Source organism: Somniosus microcephalus, unplaced genomic scaffold (assembly GCF_052327205.1).
Source record: "Somniosus microcephalus isolate GS21.2 unplaced genomic scaffold, FLI_Smic_1.0 unresolved_chr3, whole genome shotgun sequence".
In the NCBI taxonomy this organism is placed as follows: domain Eukaryota; kingdom Metazoa; phylum Chordata; class Chondrichthyes; order Squaliformes; family Somniosidae; genus Somniosus; species Somniosus microcephalus.
Window position 1 is genome coordinate 70,709,027 of NW_028225181.1, and position 14,790 is coordinate 70,723,816.

General features: G+C 46.9%; 1 protein-coding gene across 1 annotated transcript in view; it reads right to left on the minus strand.

The window, feature by feature from the left end:
- The window catches only part of LOC147091934 (uncharacterized), a 90,165-nt gene that overhangs the window by 55,549 nt on the left and 19,826 nt on the right, over positions 1-14,790 (minus strand). The window lies entirely within an intron of this gene.

Genomic DNA, 14,790 nt, shown 5'->3' on the forward strand with positions numbered 1-14,790 from the left:
ATGGTTCAGAGAGGCCAATAGCCTTTGCATCGCGCTCGCTAACCTCAGCCGAGCGTAACTGCGCCCAGATTGGCAGGGAGGCCCTCAGCCTGGTGTGGGGGGTGAAGAAGTTCAATCACTATCTGCACGGGCAGAAAGTCACACTACTGACTGGTCATCAACCCCTGGTCTCAATTTTTAACCCAAAGAAGGGCGTTCCGGTGATGACGGCGCAACGGCTGCAAAGATGGTCACTTTTTCTAGGGGCACATCAGTATGACATAGAGTACAGAGGTACGAAACAACATGGAAACGCTGATGGGCTGTCGCGCCTACCATTGCCTACAGCAGAAGTAGCACCTGCAGTGGACCCGGTGGAGATATTCCATGCGACCATAGTCGAATGTTTGCCTGTTACAAATGCAAGTATTGAGAAGGAAACCCGAAACGACCCGACACTCTCTCGGGTCTATGATTTGATGGTGAAGGGATGGCCAGCATATGGCGACTCACTGTTGCCAGCATTCTCGCCAAGGAGGGAACAGCTGTCAGTGTGCCGGGGAACGTTGATGTGTGGATCCCGAGTGGTAATTCCACCCAAGTTGAGAGATAGAGTACTCAATGAGCTTCACGAGGGTCATCTGGGAGGGGTAAAAATGAAGAGCCTAGCCAGGGCGTTTGTGTGGTGGCCGGGAATCGATAAAGAAATTGAGGATATGACCAAGAGATGCACAGGATGCCAGAAGGTCCAAAACGCTCCACCACAGGCCCCGCTACATCCATGGCAACAGGTACACATTGATTTCATTGGTCCATTTATGGACTCAATGTTTCTAATCGCTGTGGACGCCCATTCGAAATGGCCAGAGGTCATTAAAATGTCCACCACCACGGAGAAAACTATTGCAGTCCTAAGGACCATCTTCGCCAGGAATGGGTTGCCAGAACAGATCTGTTCTGACAATGGCCCACAGTTTGTGTCTGAGGATTTCCGGAGGTTCCTGAAGAATAATGGGGTGAAACATTACACATCTGCCCCATATCATCCAGCCACAAATGGATTGGCTGAGAGGTTTGTTCAGACCTTTAAAAAGGCCATAAAAAGCAATGTAAAATGACGACATACCACTGCAACACAAGGTGGATAACTTCCTGTTTGCTTACCGGAATGCGACACATGCAGTAACCAACCAAACTCCAGCCGTACTGTTTTTCAACCGGAGACTAAGATGTCGCTTGGATTTGCTCAAACCAAACATAAGACGAGATGTTGAGGATAAGCAGTTCCAGCACATAAATGAGAAGCCAACCAGGAGCTTCAAGATAGGGCAACCAGTCTTGGCCCGCGACTACCGAACAGAAAAATGGCAGCCAGGCACGATATGCACACAGCAGGGACCACTAATGTACACAGTGGACGTTGGAGAGAGCATCGTGAGACGCCATGCTGACCAGATTCTAGAGTCACAGGAACAAGCCAAACCTGCACCACAAGCATGTGCACCTGGTAATGAGCCCGAAGTACAGATTGCGTCTACCTCAGAAGCAGGGGTATTGGAAGCTGACGAACCAACCAATGACAATGAGCCAGAATTGGCTCCACCGCCAGAACAGGATACTCGAGAAAGGCGCTATCCAGTCCGGATCAGGAAGCCTCCTCAAAGGCTGAACTTATAAATGACTATTTCAGTTGATGTATATATTACTGAGAAAATTGTAATTAGTCATTATTTAGTTGTTAAATGAATGTTATGTACTGTTTATCTAAAAGGGGAGGAATTGTTGTGTATGTACCTTTAAGGGAATAACTGGTCTTGACTGCAGTACCGGCAGTGACCACCCCTGTATAAAAGGCCCTAGCAGGCTTCTGTTGTTTCAGTTTCAAGCTGCCTCTTGTTCAGTAAAGTACCTGATAAACTGTTCTCCCGAAGTCCGTGTATGATTGAGGCGCGGATTTTACAGTCCTAACGACCCCTGGGCAACACCACTGCACACTTCCCTCCAGTCTGAGAAACAACCGTTCACCACCACTCTCTGCTTTCTGTCCCTTACCCACTTTTGTATCCATGCTGCCACTGTCCCTTTAATCCCACGGGCTTTAATTTTGCTAACAAGTCTATTATGTGGTACTTTGTCAAGCTCTTTTTGAAAGTTCATATAAACATCAACCGTACTACCCTCGTCAACCGTTAGTTCAAAGAACTCGATCAAGTTATCAAACACAATTTGCCTTTAATAAATCCATGCCGATGTTCAGTTATTAGCCCAGACTTTTCCAAGGGCCAATTAATTGTGTCCAGGATTATTGTCTCTAAAAGTTTCCCCACCACTGCCGTTCGGCTGACTGGCCTGTAGTTGCCGGGTTTATCCCTCTCCCCTTGTTATAAACAGGGGGGTAACATTTGCAATCCTCCAGTCCTCTGGTACCACCCCTATATCCAAGGAGGATTGGAAGATTGTGGCCACAGCCTCCTCAATTTCCACCCTGACCTCCCCCAGTAACCTAGGATGCCCCCCATCCGGAGCGGGTGTCTTCTCCACTTTGAGGCCTGCCAACCTTGTACATCCTCTTGATCTATTTTAATCCGATGCAATATCGCTCCTGCCTCCTCCTTTACTGCTACATTGGCAGCATCCTCTTCTCCAGTGAAGACTGAAGTAAAGGACTCATTTAGTCCCTCAGCCATTGCCCTCTGCCTCCACAAGATGATGTTGTTGGTCCCGAATCAGCCCAGCCTTCCTTTGACTACCCTTTTACTATTTATGTGTTTATCTTTTGGGCTCCCTTTTATGTTAGCCGCTAATCTATTCTCATGCTCTCTCTTTGCCCCTCTTATTCCCTTTTTATGTCTCCTCTGTACTTTCTATATTCAGCTTGATTTTCTACTGTCTTATTAACCTTAAATTCCCCCTCATGGCAATGTGTCTACTCTGTACTCAAATCATCGTCTCTTTGAAGCCCTCCCATTGTTCAATTACTGTTTTGCCGACCAACTTTAGATTCCAATCCACCTGGGCCAGATCCCTTTTCAACTCACTGAAGGTAGCCCTCCTCTAGTTAAATATTTTTACACTTGTCCTTTTCCATAACTATTTTTAACCTGACGATGTTCTGATCACTCTTCCCCAAATGCTCCCCCACTGAAACATGCTCCATTTGCCCCACTTCATTCCCCAGAACTAGATCCAGCTCTGCTTCCTTCCTCGTTGGGCTGGAAACAGTGTTCAAGAAAGTTCTCTTGTACGCATTTCAGGAATTCCTCCCCCTCTTTGCCCCTTAGACTGTTGCTATCCCAGACTTTATTAGGACAATTGAAGTCCTCCATTATCACTACTCTGTAGTTTGTGTATCTTTCTGTAATTTGCCTGCAAATTTGCTCCTCTATCTCCTTCCCATTATTTGGTGGCCTATAGTATAGACCCTGTAGCGCAATAGTTCCTCTATTGTTCTTTAATTCAAACCAAATAGATTCTGTCTTTCACCCCCTCAATGACATCATCCCTGTCCAGTGCTATAATAATTTCATTGATCAGTATTGCCACCTCCTCATTTATTTTTCCTTCCTTCTCTTTCCTGAATACCTTGTAGCCAGAAATATTAAGTTCCCATACCTCCCCTTCTTTGAGCCAGGTCTCTGTTGTTCCCACTATATCATCGTCCCATGTGGTGACTTGTGCCTGTGGCTCACCAACCTTATTTCCCACGCTCCGTGCATTTACGCACATGTACTCCAAACCCATGTACTCCAAAACCACTGCTTTGCATTTGCCCCCTCCCATTTCTGAACTATTCTTTAATCTAGTGCTATTTGGCTCTCCATGTCCTCTGTGCACCTTGTTTCTCCTCTCTAATGTTTGATCCTGGAGCCCACCCCCTGCCAAATTAGTTTAAACCCTCCCCCACAGCACCAGTTGACCTTCCTGTGAGGATGTTGGTCCCAGCTCTGTTGAGGTGCAACCCAATCACCTTAGACAGGTCCCTCCTGCCCCAGAACTGGTCCCAACGCCCCAGGAATCTAAAGTCCTCCTTCCTGCATCATTTCTCCAGCCACACATTAACCTGTTTTATCCTACTATTCCGAGACTCACTAGTGCATGGCACTGGGAGTAAGCCAGAGAATGCTACCTTTGAGGTCCTGCTCTTTCATTTCCTCCCGAGTTCCTGAAACACTGACTGCAGGACTGCAACCCTCTTCTTTCCTGTGTCATTGGTTCCCACATGGACCATGACTCCGAGCTGTTCTACTCCCCCCCCCCCTCCTCAAAATGTTCTGCAGCCTCTGATGTCCTTTACCCTGGCACCAGGGAGGCAAACACCGGGTGGGACTCACATCCGGGGTTGCAGAAATGCCTGTCACCCCCTAACTATCGAAGTCCCTGTGACCACTGCATTTCTAAACTTTGCTGTGCCCCCCTGTGCAGTCACTTGCCCCACAGTGCAGTGGGCGCACTCCAGACTGCACTCCCCCGAGGTGTCACCTGGGGACAGCGCGTCACAATCGGCCCCAGCGCACCTGAGCTGGAGAGGAGGCCCCGCCCCCTTGCCCCGCCACCATTGGTGGGCGGACTCGGGCCCGCCCTCTTCCTATTGGTCAGAGCTCCCGTCAGTCACAGGCGGGGCCGGCCTCTATCCACCGAAATGGGCCTCTTCCTCTGATGACGTCACAATCGGGCCCCAGCCCACCAGCGCCGCAAAGGAAGGTCCCACCCCGTAGCCGCGCCGCCATTGGTTGGAGGACCAGGCCGCCCAGTTCAGTCCTCCCACTTCAGCCCAGGTCCTAATGGTCAGAGCTTCCGTCAGTCACAAGCCGGGCCGGCCTCCATCCACCTAAATGGGCCTCTTCCTCTGATGACGTCACAATCGGGCCCAGCCTCAGCGCCGGGAAGGTCCCGCCCCCTAGCCGCGCCGCCATTGGTTGGAGGACCAGGCCGCCCAGTTGAGTCCTCCCAACTCAGCCTCTTCCTATTGGTCAGCGCTCCCGTCAGTCACAATCACATTGCTCCGGCTCAGTCCGCTCCGTCCGGTGTCCGCGGAGGTCCCGCCCGACTCTCAGGTTTGGTTTTTCTCGTATTTTACTTAATAATCTCGCTCTCCGCTCCCCCCTCACCTCGATTTAAATCGATTCTCCAACACTTTGCTTTATCCGGCCGCTGATTCCGCCTCTTCCCCGGACCCGGCCTTCCGTCTTTCACCCGGAAGCCACGCGCAGGCCCCCTGGCAGCCTAGTTTTGTGGTGGGGCCGAATAAGCATATGCGGCCCCGCCTCTCCACATTTAAAGGGACACCACCCCCTCCACATTTAAAGGGACACGCACCCCCTCCACATTTAAAGGGACACCCACCCCCTCCACATTTAAAGGGACACCCACCCCCTCCACATTTAAAGGGACACGCACCCCCTCCACATTTAAAGGGACACCCACCCCCTCCACATTTAAAGGGACACCCACCCCCTCCACATTTAAAGGGACATCCACCCCCTCCACATTTAAAGGGACACCAGCCCTTCCACATTTAAAGGGACACCCACTCCCTCCACATTTAAAGGGACACCCACCCCCTCCACATTTAAAGGGACACAACCCCCTCCACATTTAAAGGGACACCCACCCCCTCCACATTTAAAGGGACTCCCTCCCCCCTCTCATGTGTTCTTCAGCTTAAACAAAGAAGAAACATAGAAGATAGGAACAGGAGTCGGCCTGTAATTCCTCCTCATCTCTAAGTCTAAGGATAAGAGGTAAGCCATTCAGGACAGAGATGAGGAGGAATTTCTTCACCCAGAGAGTGGTGAACCTGTGGAATTCTCTACCACAGAAGGCGATTGAGGCCAATTCATTAAATGTATTCAAGCAGGAGTGAGATATAGAAAAATAGAAGATAGGAGCAGGAGTAGGCCATTCGGCCCCTCGAGCCTGCTCCGCCATTCAATGCGATCATGGCTGATCATCCAAATTCAGTACCCAGTCCCTGCTTTCACCCCATATCCCTTGATCCCTTTAGCCTTAAGAATTATATCCAACTCCTTCTTGAATATATTTAATGAATTGGCCTCCACCGCCTTCTGTGGCAGAGAGTTCCACAGGTTCACCACTCTCTGGGTGAAGAAATTCCTCCTCATTTCTGTCCCAAATGGCCTACCCTTTATCCTTAGAATGTGTCCCCTGGTTCTGGACTCCCTGACCATCGGGAACATCGTTCCTGCACCTAGTCTGTCCAGTCCTGTCAGAATTTTATAAGTTTCAATGAGATCACCTCTCATTCTTCGAGCGAGTACAAGCCCAATCGACCCAATCTCTCCTCATACGTCATTCCTGCCATCCCAGGTATCAGCCTGGTGAATCTTTGCAGAACTCCTTCCATGGCAAGAACATCCTTCCTCAGATAAGGTGACCAAAACTGCACACAATACTCAAGATGTGGTCTCACCAAGGCCCTGTACAACTGCAGCAAGACATCCTTGTTCCTGTACTCAAACTCTCTCACTACGAAGGCCAACATACCAGTTGCCTTCTTAACCGCCTGCTGCACCTGCATGCTTAGCTTCAACGACTGGTGCACAAGGACGCCCAGGTCTCGTTGCACTTCCCCTTCTCCCAAACTATTGCCATTTAGATAATCTGCCTTCCTGTTTTTGCCACCAAAGTGGATAACCTCACATTTATCCACATTATATTGCATCTGCCATGTTTCTGCCCAATCACCCAACATGTCCAAATCATCCTGGAGTTTTTCGACATCCTCCTAACAGCACACACGCCCACCCAGCTTTGTGTCGTCTGCAAATTTGGAGATATTACATTTAGTTCCCTTGTCCAGATCATTTATATATATTGTGAATAGCTGGGGTCCAAGGACTGATCCCTGCGGTACCCCACTAGTCACTGCCTGCCACTCGGAAAAAGACCCGTTTATTCCAACCCTTTGCTTGCTGTCTGCCAACCAGTTCTCTATCCAAGTCAATACCTTGCCCCCAATCCCATGTGCCTTAACTTTACACGCTAATCTCTTATGCGGGACCTTATCGAAGGCCTTCTGAAAGTCCAGATACACCACATCCACTGGTTCTCCCTTATCTATTTTACCAGTTACATCCTCAAAAAATTCCAGCAGATTAGTCAAGCACGATTTACCTTTTGTGAATCCATGTTGACTTTGTCCGATACTGTCACTGTTTTCCAAGTGCTCTGCTGATACATCTTTTAGAATGGACTCTAGCATTTTCCCCACTACCGATGTCAGGCTTACCGGTCTGTAATTCCCCGCTTTCTCTCTACCTCCTTTTTTGAATAGTGGGGTAACATTAGCTACCCTCCAATCCATGGGTACTGTTCCAGATTCCATCGAATGTTGGAAGATGATCAGCAATGCATCTACTATTTCTACGGCCACTTCCTTAAGTACTCTAGGATGTAGATTATCAGGCCCTGGGGATTTATCGGCTTTCAATCCCATCAATTTCCATAACACCATTTCCCTACAAATACTGATTTCTTTCAGTTCCTCCCTTTCATCAGACCCTATGTTCCCCGGCATCTCTGGGAGGTTATTTGTGTCCTCCTTTGTGAAGACAGAACCAAAATATGTATTTAGTAGGTCTGCCATTTCTTTGTTCCCCATTATAAATTCCCCTGATTCTGACTGCAAGGGACCTACGCTTGACTTCACCAATCTTTTTCTCTTCACATATCTATAAAAGCTTTTACAGTCAGTTTTTATGTTCCATGCAAGCTTACTCTCATACTCTATTTTCCCCCTCTTAATGAATCCCTTTTTCCTCCTTTGTTGAATCCTAAACTGCTCCCAATCCTCAGGATTATTGCTTTTTCTGGCCATTTATATGTCCTCTCTTTGGATCTTATGCTATCCCTAATTTCCCTTGTTAGCCACAGTTGAGTCACCTTTTTTGTTTTATTTTTATGTCAAACAGGGATGAACAAATTCTGTAGTTGAACCATGCGGTCTTTGAATGTTTGCCATTGTCTATCCACCGTCAACCCTTTGAGTAACATTCCCCAATCAATCCTACCCAACTTGCGCCTCATACCATCATAGTTTCCTTTATTTAAATTCAAGACTCTGAGTCAACTACTTCACTCTCCATTTTAATAAAGAATTCTATCATATTATGATCGCTCCCACCCAAGGGACCTTGTACAACAAGATTGCTAATTAATCCTTTCTCGTTACATAATACCCAATCTAAGATGGCCTGATCTCTAGTTGGTTGCTCGACATACTGGTCCAGGAAACCATCCCATATACACTCTAGGAATTCCTCCTTAGCAGTATTGTTACTAATTTGGTGAGCCCAATCTATATGTAGATTAAAGTCACCCATCATAACTGCTGTGCCCTTATTGCACGCATCTCTAATTTCCCATTTAACACCATCCCCAACCTCAGCATTACCGTTTGGGGGTCTGTATACAACTCCCACTAACGTTTTCAGCCCCTTGGTATTTCTCAGCTCTGCCCATACAGATTCCACATCATCAGAGCTAATATCCTTCCTTACTATTGTGTTAATCTCCTCTTTAACCAGCAATGCTATCCTACCTCCTTTTCCTTTTTTCCTGTCCTTCCTGAATATTGAATACCCCTGGATGTTGAATTCCCAGACTTGGTCATCCTGGAGCCATGTCTCCATAATCCCAATTATATCATATCCGTTTACATCTCTTTGTGCAGCTAATTCATCCACCTTATTACGAATGCTCCTCGCATTAAGACACAAAGCCTTCAGGCTTGATTTTTTAACACTCTTAGTCCTTTTAGAATTATAATTTACTGTGGCCCTGTTTGATTTACACCCTTGATTTCTCTGACTTCCACTTTTGCTTTTCTCCTTCCTGTCTTTTGTTTATATCCTTGCTTCCCTTTCCTCTGTCTCCCTGCACAGGTTCCCAACCCCCTACCTCTTTCACCAAGCTTTTGGTCACCTGTCCTAATATCTCCTTATAAGAGTCAGTGTTAAATTTGGTCTGATGGTGCTCCTGTGAACTGATTGGGACGTTTTTACTATGTTACATTGGATTACATAGGACATACGGCACAGAAACAGGCCATTCGGCCCAACCAGTCCAAGCTCCACTCGAGCCTCCTCCTGTCATTCCTCATTTAAATCTCTCAGCATAATCCTCTATTCCATTATCCCTCATATGCTTGTCCAGCCTCCCCTTAAATTCAATAACAAAATACTGTGGATGCTGGAAATCTGAAATAACAACAGAAAATGCTGGAAATACTCAGCAGGCCAGGCAGCATCCGTGGAGAGAGAAACAGAGTTAACGTTTCAGGTCTGGGACCCTTCATCAGAACTGTGTGGTCTAACCAAGGTTCGATACAGGTTTAGCATAACTTCCCTACTTTTCAATTCTATCCCTCGAGAAACAAACCCTAGTGTTTGGTTTGCTTTTTTTATGGCCTTGCTAACCTGTGGCGCATCTTTTAGTAATTTGTGTATTTGTACTCCGAGATCCCTTTGTTCCTCTACCCCACCTAGACTCGCACCCTCCAAGTGATAAGTGACCTCCCCATTCTTCCTACCAAAATGTAATACCTCACATTTATCTGTGTTGAACTTCATTTGCCAATTATATACCCATTCTGCAAGTTTATTAATGTCCTCCTGTAATTTGTTGCAGTCCTCATCAGTATTGACTATTCCCCAAAGTTGGTGTCATTCGCAAATTTAGAAATGGTCTTTTTGATTCCAAAGTCTAAATCGTTAATATAACTTGTGAACACCAGTGGACCCAGCACTGATCCTTGTGGAACACCACCACCCACCTTCTGCCACTGTCAACAGCTACCTTTTACCATTGATCTGTGAAATAAAGTGTATCAATCAGACGTCTCAATGTTTCCTGTTCCACGAGCTTGTTTCGGGGGTCTGGCTCAGCGACTATCCTGTAATCACACCAACAAGTCCCACTGGGCTGAACAATGGAGGAGAGGCGTTGGAGGAGGATGGTGTGATCAACCGTGGTGAAGCTCGCAGACAGGTCGAGAAGGATGAAGAGAGATAGTCCACCGGTTACTGCCACGGAGGATGTGATTCGTGACTTTTGTTGAGGGCCGTTTCATAGAATCATTGAAAGTTACAGCACAGAAGGAGGCCATTTCAGCCCATCGTGTCCGCGCCGGCCAACAAAGAGCTCTCCAGCCTATTCCCACTTCCCAGCTCTTGGTCCGTAGCCCTGCAGGGTAAAGCATCCCAAGTGCACATCCAAGTACTTTTTAAATGTGGTTAGGGTTCCTGCCGCTACCACCCTTTCAGGCAGTGAGTTCTAGACCCCCACAACCCTCTGGGTGAAGAAATTTCCCCTCAAATCCCCTCTAAACCTTCCCCCAATTACTTTAAATCTGTGCCCCCTGGTTTTTGACCCCTCTGCTAAGGGAAATAGGTCCTTTCTATCCACTTTATCTATGCCCCTCATAAATTTATACACCTCAATAAGGTCTCACCCCAGCCTCCTCTGTCCCAAGGGAAACAGACCCAGCCTATCCAGTCTTTCCTCATAGCTAAGATTCTCTACTCCTGGCAACATCCTTGTAAATCTCCTCTGCACCCTCTCTAGTGCAATCACATCTTTCCTGTAATGTGGTGACCAGAACTGCATGCAGTACTCTAGCTGAGGCCTCACTAGTGCTTAATACAGTTGAAGCATAACCCCCCTGCTCTTGTATTCTATGCCACGGCTAATAAAGGCAAGCATTCCGTATGCCTTCTTAACCACCTTATCTACCTGGCCTGCTACCTTCAGGGATCTGTAGACATGCACTCCAAGGTCCCTTTGTTCCTCTACACTACGCAGTGTCCTAACATTTAATGTGTATTCCCTTTCCTTGTTAGCCCTCCCCAAATGCATTACCTCACACTTCTCCGGATTGAATTCCATTTGCCACTGTTCTGCCCACCTGACCAATTTATTGATGTCTTCCTGCAGTCTACAGCTTCCTTCTTCAGTATCAATGTAAGGTGTTTGGTTCCCTCATCCTTACAAGGGTTCTTTGACTCTGGGTTTTACAGGAACAAAATTGTAGACGACACAAAGATTTAGTTTCAACCCAAAACTGTTAGTTTATTACAACCAAGAAAACACAGACAAAAACCTGTTGAGATTGGGCTGAAACTTCAGATCACCCATACGGCCGGTTGTTACCGTTGTGGATTGCAGACCTGGATCAGAGATAACCTGTCCCCCTCTTCCTTTATCTGACTGCAGCTGCCTACACAGCGCAAACCCCTTGTAGAGTCAACTTAGACTTACAATCACCCGTCCGGCTGGTCGTGGCCGACGTCGATTGCTGGCTGGGGCTGGAGATGACCGTCTTCCCTTCCTTCTTACACCTAGAAACATAGCAGATAGGAGCAGGAGTAGGCCATTCGGCCCCTCGAGCCTGCTCCGCCATTCGATGAGATCATGGCTGATCATCCAAACTCAGTACCCCGTACCTGCCTTCGCCCCATATCCCTTGATAACTTTAGCTCTAAGAAATATATCTAACTCCTTCTTGAATATATTTAAAGACTTGGCCTCAACCGCCTTCTGTGGTAGAGAATTCCACAGGTTCACCACTCTCTGGGTGAAGAAATTCTTCCTCATCTCTGTCCTAAATGGCTTACCCCTTATCCTTAGACTATGACCCCTGGTTCTGGACTCTCCGACCATCGGGAACATTCTACCTGCATCTAGTTTGTCCAGACCTGTCAGAATTTTATAAGTTATAAGTTTCGATGACTGGCAGTTGCTGTAGTTCGAGCTAGCTTCCGAGAGAGCTTCCGAGCCAAAAGAGCGAGAGCTGAGGTGTGGGTCCTTCTTATAATTCTTTTAGTCACCTGGCCCCAAGCTGGGCCTCCGCCAACCAGTTTCGGTTTTCGGTTTGCTGAACTGTCCGACATTCACACCTTGTCAACCTGTAAATCAATCACCGGAGGTGTACAGAGTTGTGAGATCGAAGATAACTCCTTATTTCATCTCCCGCTTTATGTAACACATATTCAATGTGATTTCTATTACTGTTGATGGGCGGCTGGCTGATTGACTTGAGTATCTTCCATTGAAGCCAGGAAGTCCATCGTGACGCCCATTGTTTCAGTTAAACTCAGAGAATTGTCCTGATGTTTCAGGGCCTCACAGTTCAATGTCAATATCCTTTTCAGAGTTAATCATGAGTCAAAGCTTTCATTGTCCAGTATCAATGTGTTCTCCAAGAAACATAGAAACATAGAAGATAGGAGCAGGAGTAGGCCATTCAGCCCCTCGAGCCTGCTCCGCCATTCAATGAGATCATGGCTGATCATCCAAACTCAGTACCTTGTCCCTGCTTTCTCCCCATATCCCTTGATCCCTTTAGCCTTAAGAAATATATCTAACACCTTCTTGAATATATTTAATGAATTGGCCTCCACTGCCTTCTGTGGTAGAGAATTCCACAGGTTCACCACTCTCTGGGTGAAGAAATTCCTCCCCATCTTTGTCCTAAATGGCTTACCCCTTATCCTTAGACTGTGAGCCCTGGTTCTGGACTCCCCGACCATCGGGAACATCCTTCCTGCATCTAGTCTGTCTATTCCTGTTAGAATTTTATATGTTTCAATGAGATCCCCTCTCATTCTTCTAAACTCCAGTGAATATAAGCCCAATCGACCCAATCTCTCTTCATACATCATTCCTGCCATCCCAGGTATCAGCCTGGTGAATCTTCGCTGCACTCCCTCCATGGCAAGAACATCCTTCCTCAGATAAGGCGACCAAAACTGCACACAATACTCAAGATGTGGTCTCACCAAGGCCTTGTACAACTGCAGCAAGACACCGTTGTTCCTGTACTCAAACCCTCTCGCTACGAAGGCCAACATACCATTTGCCTTCTTAACCGCCTGCTGCACCTGCATGCTTACCTTCAGCGACTGGTGCACAAGGACACCCAGGTCTTGTTGCACTTCCCCTTCTCCCAACCTATTGCTGTTCAGATAATAATCTGCCTTCCTGTTTTTGCCACAAAAGTGGATAACCTCGCATTGATCCACATTATACTGCATCTGCCATGCTTCTGCCCAATCACCCAACCTGTCCAGATCATACTGGAGTTTCTCTGCATCCTCCTCACAGCACACACGCCCACCCAGCTTTGTGTCGGCAGTAAACTTGGAGCTATTACATCTAGTTCCCTCGTCTAGATCATTAATATATATTGTGAATAGCTGGGGTCCAAGGACCGATCCCTGCGATACCCCACTAGTCACTGCCTGCCAATCGGAAAAAGACCCGTTTATTCAAAATCTTTGCTTTCTGTTTGTGAACCAGTTCTCTATCCAAGTCAGTACCTTACCCCCAATCCCATATTCAATGTGATTTCTATTACTGTTGATGGGCGGTTGTCTGATTGACTTTTGTATCTTCCAGTGAAGCCAGGAAGACCATCGTGACCCCCATTTTTTCAGTTAAACTCAGAGCATTGTCCAGATGTTAGTTTTTCCCATCAAAACCAATCATGATTCAAGGCCTCACAGTTCAATGTCAATGTCTTTTTCAGAGTTAATCATGAGCCAAAGCTTTCAATGTCCAGGATCAATGTGTTCTCCAAGAACTGCAGACTTTGATGGCTGGCACCTTTTCTGTGCCTCGAAATGTAACCGTTTCCCGCCCTTACCACTGGGCCAAACAGACTTCCAGCATTTTGCTATTGTACCTGGTTTAAAAAAATACCTACATCAACCACAGACGATTTTAGTATCATCTGCAAACTTCTTAATCATATCCCCTATGTTCAAGTCAAGGTCGTTGATATATACCACAAAAAGCAAGGGACCCAGTATTGAGCCCTGCGGAACCCCACTGGAAACAGCCTTCCAGTCACAAAAACACCCTTCGACCATTACCCTCTGCCTCCTGCCTCCGAGCTAGTTTTGAATCCAACTTGACACTTTGCCCTGGATCCCATGGGCTTTTAACTTCGTGACCAGTCTGTCATGAGGAACCTTATCAAAAGTCTTGATAAAGTCAATATACACTACATCAAACGCACTACCCTCATCGACCCTCCTTACCTCCTCAAAAAATTCAATCAAGTTAGTCAGACACGACCTTCCCTTAACAAATCCGTGCTGATTGTCCTTGATTAATCCGTGTCTTTCTAAATGAAGATTTATCCTGTCATTCTGAATTCTTTCCAATAATTTTCCCACAACCGAGGTTAGGCTGACTGGCCTGTAATTTCTCAGTCTATCCCTTTCTCCCTTTTTAAACAAGGGTACCACATTAGCAGTCCTCCAGTCCTCCGGCACCACACCTGAAGCCAGAGAGGATTGGAAAATAATGGTCAGGGCCTCTGCTGTTTCCTCCTTTGCTTCGCTTAACAGCCTGGGATATATTTATTCACTTTAAAAGCTGCTAAACCCCTTAATACTTCATCTGTCACTATGTTTATTTCATCTAATATTCCACAGTCCTCCTCCATGATAGCAATGTCTGCTTCGCCCGCTCCTTTGCTAAAACATACACAAAGTATTCCTTAAGAACCCTACCGACGTCTCCCGCCTCCACACCCAGATTACCCTCATGACCTCTCGTAGGCCCTACCCTTTCTTTCGTTATCCTCTTACTCTTAATATATTTATAAAACATCTTTGAGTTTTCCTTGATTTTATTTGCCAAGAATGTTTCCTGCTCTTTGGGGCTGCTGGGGCAGGGGTGGAATCCTGATTGGAGAGGTTCGAACGTGGAGTTCCGGGATAGATGGGCACTGATTTGGGAGGTGACAACACGTTCAAGGACTGGAGAGGACGGGAAGGTTGGAGA